Raw genomic sequence first — 7,616 nt, 5'->3', positions numbered from 1 at the left:
CCCGCCTATTTCTACAATGTATCTTCTTAAAATCTGATTTTAAACCTAACCACACTGCTAGCCTTACGCCTGACTTTAAACCAAGACCAAAAAGCCACAAAGACCGTTTTGACTTTGTGGCTGTGGTAAACTAGTGAAAACCTTCAATGTTGGTACTTATTCTGCCCTTGAGTTGCGTTCCCATGCAAAACTAGACAGATAGCTAACAACTAAGTCTTCAATAAAACTCCCAAGGCGTGACTTTTCTTGAATGAATATATTGAAAACGTTTATGTTGTGAAACTACAAAATACAGAAAAGAATATACTTTAGTGTTCAATTCACACCGACATACTGTAGCTGTACATTAAACATTTGAAGTTGCATAAATACAAAGCATGCGCTAAGGTACCATGCATCTGGCATGATGCCAAACCATATAGCTAATTGTTAACCATATGGTAATTGCTCCTTTCATTACTCTAATAATGGATAACCATCTATGTAGAATAACAAAGCATATTACACTAGAAACAGTAACAAAACTACAGTATTGTATATTTTACAATTCCTTTGCATGACGCATGAGCAACGTAATACAGCTAACGACATACATTAAAGGCATTGCAATTTATGAGTAAATGCAACCAACATTGATATGTAAGAAACTCGATCAATAACAAGATTATCATCATTAGCTAAATGCTTGAATCGAACTTACAAACAAATATTTTTCCAAGGCTGAAGCGTGACAAGAAATAACTACATTGAACCATAACGTTGTTTGTAGCTGCTTCTATGCGTGCAAAACAAATTCTGACCTTGCAGTTTGCGTTGTCTTTCTAAGTACCAGAAAGTGCCACTAGGGGGCAAATAACACCATTGAACACAATGAAAATCCAATTTAACCATTGTAATAAAATGTTACCTTCTAACAGGATGGCAGCACAGTACTGTACTCTAAAATCAACTGAGAAAAACATCAGTGACATTTCGTTCAGAAATCCAGGGCATACCCTAACTTTCATTTATTTTACATTTACATTTAAGTCATTTAGCAGACGCTCTTATCCAGAGCGACTTACAAATTGGTGCATTCACCTTATGACATCCAGTGGAACAACCACTTTACAATAGTGCATCTAAATATTTTAAGGGGGGGGGGGGTGAGAAGGATTACTTTATCCTATCCTAGGTATTCCTTAAAGAGGTGGGGTTTCAGGTGTCTCCGGAAGGTGGTGATTGACTCCGCTGTCCTGGCGTCGTGAGGGAGTTTGTTCCACCATTGGGGAGCCAGAGCAGCGAACAGTTTTGACTGAGCTGAGCGGGAACTGTACTTCCTCAGTGGTAGGGAGGCGAGCAGGCCAGTTGTGGATGAACGCAGTGCCCTTATTTGGGTGTAGGGCCTGATCAGAGCCTGGAGGTACTGAGGTGCCGTTCCCCTCACAGCTCCGTAGGCAAGCACCATGGTCTTGTAGCGGATGCGAGCTTCAACTGGAAGCCAGTGGAGAGAGCGGAGGAGCGGGGTGACGTGAGAGAACTTTTATTTATTTTTATTTTATTTATCACTCGTACTGCATACCGACACTTCAAAGAAGGGACTCGGAGCCATCCTTTATCAGCAGCAGGATGGGAAGTTGAGAGTAATCAGGTATGGATCAAGAAAATTAACACCAGCTGAGAGGAACTACAATTTGCACAGCGAAAAGCTTGAGTTCCTTTCTCTAAAATGGGCAGTGTGTGAAAAGTTCAGGGACTACCTATGCTACACCTCGTACTTCACCATTTATACAGATAACAACCCACTAACCTAAGTCATGAGCACCGCAAAGCTTAATGCTGTCGGCCACCGCTGGGTTGGAGAACTGTCAGATGACCGGTTCAACATTAAGTACAGGCCTGGAAAAATAAATATAGATGCGGATACATTGTCTTGTATCTCCATGGACATCAATCAATATGTGACAGAATGCACTGAGGAGCTGTCACAGGACTTTGTGCGTGCAAAGAGGGAAGGGAGCCAAGTGGCCCAGAGGAAGGATGTGGCCTGGATCACTGCCCTCCACATCTCCTCTGTAGACTCCAGTCATCAGCCCAGTGCACTTCTGCCAATGATAGGTCATGACGAGCTGGTGAAAGCACTGCGTGAAGATCCAGCCATTGGAGAGATTGTAAAGCTTAAGGAGACTGCTACAGTAGTTACTGATGAAATGAGAAAAGTGGTGAACTGGGTCACAAGGAAGATATTCTATGAGTGGAGCAAACTGCACCTGGAGAATGGGCTCCTATATAGACGGACCAACAGCTCGTCCTTCCTGTAAGGTACATACCGGTAGCCCTTAAACATCTCCATGATGACATGGGACACATTGGTACCAAAAGAGTACTCCACCTTGCGAGAGTTTCTACTGGCCATATATCGAGAACTATGTCACAAGGAAATGTCAGTGCATAAAGCTGAAGAAACCTGTCATGCATGTGCGAGCACCTATGGGTAGCATCATATCTAGCTCACCCCTGGAGCTCGTCTGTATGGATTACTTACATCTGGAGACCAGCCAAGGAGGCACTGAGTACATCCTGGTGGTGGTTGATCATTAATTTACAAGATTTGCTCAAGCTTACCAGACAAAGAACAAGTCCAGACATACTGCAGCAGAGCGTACCTTTAATGACTTCCTACCCCGATTTGGATACCCCTTGAAACTGCATCATGATCAGGGTCGGGAGTTTGAAAATGTCCTGTTCCAGCAGCTATCAGGGGTTGGCCATTCCAGAACATCACCATACCATCCCCAAGATAAGCCAGCTGAGAGATTTAACCGCACCTTGCTACAGATGTTGCGAACGCCGGCAGACAAAGAGAAGGAGAGATGGTAGGACCATCTTCCACAAATTGTACACGCATTCAACACCCGGCATGAGTCCATTGGTTACTCACCCTACTATCTGCTCTACGGTCATCAACCACACCTTCCAGTGGACTTGTTGTTTGGCTTGTTGGGAGAGAGAGACCGGAAGATGAAAGGGGCAGTTCTGTAACCTGGAGACCAAGTTCTGGTTAGGCACCTCAGTGAGCCGAGAGGGCCCGGGAAGCTAAAATCATACTGGGAAGGATGGAACAGTTTGCAGACAATCTGGTAGACATAGTTCATTCCGAGGTTGGAGACAGGCATAAGACCAGAACACAGTACCGAAACTTGTTACTACTTGTGAATTACTTACCGGTTGAACCTCCACCACCGCTCCTAAACCAGCACCAAAGAACTGATCTATGCAGAGAAACAGACAGTCAAGAGTCAGTGATGTGGAAGAACACACTCACAATGGGGACACATCTGACTTGGATGATGAATGGACAGGAGGTTATTGGCTAAGGAACCGTCTGACTAGGACAGAACAATGAACTTCAAACCAGGTATCTGCAAGACCTCCCATGATATAAAGGGATTCAGTCCAAGTACTTATAAGGGAAGAGGAAAGACAACCTGCAAATGAGTACCTACCTGATACAGCTCCAGTACCTGTAATGGAAGAACAAAGTCAACCTGAGAACGAACACTTACCTGATCGAAACGAACCAGAGCCAAAGAATGAGCACAAGGAGCATCTCGAACATCTCCCCCCTGTAGTTAATGCACACACAGAGTAGGCGGTCAACCTTCAATGAAATCACACCCTACAGTTAACACGCTTGGTGTAATATACAGTGTGCCTTACTTACCAGTATGGGAACACCTTACTACAGTGGTTGTTCCTTTAAAAGTTGTGTCATACAGCAGCACAAATTGCAGTTATTTACTTGTCAGTCATTGTTGCCATTAATGCTAGTTTGACCACCAGAGGGCATTTTTGAGAAGCATTTGACATATCTTCAATATTGGCTGTACTAGAGAATTTAAAACATTTTCATGTAAGAATATAGTATATGGGATTGATTAAGCTTAATTCGTTTGATTAATATTATGGTGTTTAAAAACCAAGAAAAACTAAACCCTCAGGGTTGGCGCTGTAAAACATGATGGTCGGTAGTAGGCTACAGTGCGAAAAGCATAACATTTCCACACCCTAATTGTAGCCTAACCAATACCGAAACGGAGATTTAGTGAAAATAAAAATCAAATCGATTTATCAAGACCAGTCCCCATGCTTGTCTCAGAGCAGTGCTGTCTTTTCCCCCTTCCACTTGCCTCTTCCATTAATTTTTAAGAGTATTTTCCAGTAAGCAAGGGTAGTACATAGTGTAGTGCGTACGGCCCAGTACATCACTGGGGCTCAAATGATTGCCATCCATGACCTCTACACCAGGCGGTGTCTGAGGAAGGCCCTAAAAATTGTCAAAGACCCCAGCCACAGACTGTTCTCTCTACTACTGCATGGCAAGCGGTACCGGAGTGCCAAGTCTAGGACAAAATTGCTTCTCAACACTTTTTACCCCGAAGCCATAAGACTCCTGAACGGGTAGTCAAATGGCTACCCGGACTATTTGCATTGTGTGCCCCACCCAACCCCTCTTTTTACGCTGCTGCTACTCTCTGTTTATCATATTAGCATAGTCACTTTAATTATACATTCATGAACATACTACCTCAATTGGGCTGACCAACCCACCGGGCTATCTGCATTGTGTCCCACCCTCCACCCGCCAATCCCTCTTTTACGCTACTGCTACTCTCTGTTCATCATATATGCATAGTCACTTTAACCATATCAACATGAACATACTACCTCAATCAGCCTGACTAACCTGTGTCTGTTTGTAGCCTCGCTACTTTTATAGCCTTATAGTCTTTTTTACTGTTGACCTAATGGCTTTTTTGCACTATTGGTTAGAGCCTGTAAGTAAGCATTTCACTGTAAGGTCTACTACACCTGTTGTATTCGGCACACGTGACAAATACACTTTGATTTGTTTTGAAATAGAGGCTTTTTTCTGTCGTTCTATTAGAACTTCTCCTTGTCTGTCACCGATTTACATACATCGCCCTCATGCGGCAATGTTTGTAACACAGAAAGGGGTCTATAAGAAGTCATTCTAAAATCCCATAAGAAAAAATGAATTGTGTAAAAATGGTTGCGTGGTAGGTTTTATGGGTATTATGATTCATACTAGGATACTCAATCGAGAGAGAATCTATGCTACTAGCCTCATGACATGAATATGCATAGCCTTCTCGAGTTAACTCCGATATAAGTGTTTTTTTCTCAAAATTGCCGCGATGTCACGTGTAACAGTACACTCGTAACAATTTAAGCATTACGAAACTTCTATTCGATCAAATAAACCTCATATCGGCCATCATTGTAAATAAGAATTTGTTCTTAACTGACTTGCCTAGGTAAATAAAGGTTAAATAAAATAAAATAATAAATGTAGCAAATAATAGGATGACTTCCCACAGTCATAGTCCTGCAATTTGAGCTAATAGTAAGACGTTAACATTTGTGTAAACTTTACAGAGTTGTGTTCTGTGGGTGTTACTGAGTAGGCTGATCAGGTTTTGTCTAGAAAGGATACAGTTTTTGTCATACACACACTTTCTCACACTCTCGCCCTTCCACTTCCTCCCTCCATTCCTCACACCTCTCCTCCTCTCCAACAGGACTCTCAGAGCCTGGGTGGAGGGAACAGCAAAGGATGCTGCTATTGGCTAAAGGGTACGGAGTATTCTGACATTGGCATGCTGGCCTGGATGATCATGCTGAGTGACGGTCTCCATAACTTTATTGACGGGCTAGCCATCGGAGCATCATTCACTGCCTCAACGTTCCATGGCATCAGCACCTTTGTGGCTATACTCTGTGAGGAGATCCTCCATGAGCTAGGTGAGTCTACATACAGTTTGAAATCCACAAAAATTAGAGGAAATAAGGTTATATATAAACAAACTCAGCAAAGAAAGAAGTCCTCTCACTGTCAACTGCGTTTATTGTCAGAAAACTTAACGTGTAAATATTTGGATGAACATAACAAGATTCAACAACTGAGACATAAACTGAACAAGTTCCACAGACATGTGAATAACAGAAATGGAATAATGTGTCACTGAACAAAGGGGGGTCAAAATCCAAAGTAACAGTCAGTATCTGGTGTGGCCACCAGCTGCATTAAGTACTGCAGTGCATCTCCTCCTCATGGACTGCACCAGATTTGCCAGTTCTTGCTTTGAGATGTTACCCCACTCTTCCACCAAGGCACCTGCAAGTTCCAGGACATTTCTGGGGGGAATGGCCCTAGCCCTCCCCTCAGATCCAACAGGTCCCAGACGTGCTTAATGGGATTGAAATCCTGGCTCTTCGCTGGCCATGGCAGAACACTACCATTCCTGTCTTGCAGGAAATCACGCACAGAATGAGCTGGTGGCATTGTCATGCTGGGAGGGTCATGTCGGGATGAGCCTGCAGGAAGGGTACCACTTGAGGGAGGAGGATGTCTCCCCTGTAACGCATAGCGTTGAGATTGCCTGCAATGACAACAAGGTCAGTCCGATAATGCTGTGACACACTGTCCCAGACCATGACAGACCACCACCAAATCGATCCCGCTCCAGAGTACAAGTCCGTCCTGTCTCCCTGTAGCACTGTCTTAGGAATCTCACAATATGGGCATTGCAATTTATTGCCCTGGCCACATCTGCAGTCCTCATGCCTCCTTGCAGCATGCAAGTTCACGAAGATGAGCAGGGACCCTGGGCATCTTTCTGTTGGTGTTTTTCAGAGTCAGTAGAAAGGCCTCTTTAGTGTCCTAAGTTTTCATAACTGTGACCTTAATTTCCTACCGTCTGTAAGCTGTTAGTGACTTAATGACCGTTCCACAGGTGCATGTTCATTAATTGTTCAAGCATGGGAAACTGTATTTAAACCCTTTATAATGAAGATCTGTGAAGTTGTTTGGATTTTTACGAATTATCTTTGAAGGACAGGGTCCTGAAATAGGGATGTTTCTTTTTTTGCAGAGTTTATATATATATATGTGTATAATATGTATCACACAGTACCATTTCAAAGTTTGGACACACCTACGCATTCAAGGGTTTTTCTTTATTTTGACTATTTTCTACATTGTAGAATAATAGTGAAGACATTAAAACTATGAAATAACATATGGAATTATGTAGTAACCAGAAAAGTTTTAAACAAATTAAAATATATTTTATATTTGAGCTTCTTCAAAGTAGCAACCTTTCCCTTGACAGCTTTGCACACTCTTGGCATTCTCTCAACCAGCTTCATGAATGCGGAATGCATTTAAATTAACAGGTGTGCCATGTTAAAAGTTAATTTGTGGAATTTCTTTCCTTAATGTGTTTGAGGCAAACTGTTGTGTTGTGACAAGGTAGGGGTGGTATACAGAAGAAAGCCTTATTTGGTAAAAGACCAAGTCCATATTATGGCAAGAACAGCTCAAATAAGACAATTCGGAATAATTCAAGAACTTTGAAAGTTTTTTCAAGTGCAGTCGCAAAAACCATCAAGCGCTATGATGAAACTGGCTCTCATGAGGACCTCCACAGGAAGGGAAGACCCAGAGTTACCTCTGCTGCAGAGGATGAATTAATTGGTGTTTACCAGCCTCAGAAATTGCAGCCCAAATAAATGTTTCACAGAGTTTACGTAACAGACACATCTCAACATCA

The sequence above is a fragment of the Oncorhynchus gorbuscha genome, linkage group LG04 (genome assembly GCF_021184085.1).
Source record: "Oncorhynchus gorbuscha isolate QuinsamMale2020 ecotype Even-year linkage group LG04, OgorEven_v1.0, whole genome shotgun sequence".
NCBI lineage: Eukaryota > Metazoa > Chordata > Actinopteri > Salmoniformes > Salmonidae > Oncorhynchus > Oncorhynchus gorbuscha.
This window is presented reverse-complemented; position numbering follows the sequence as displayed.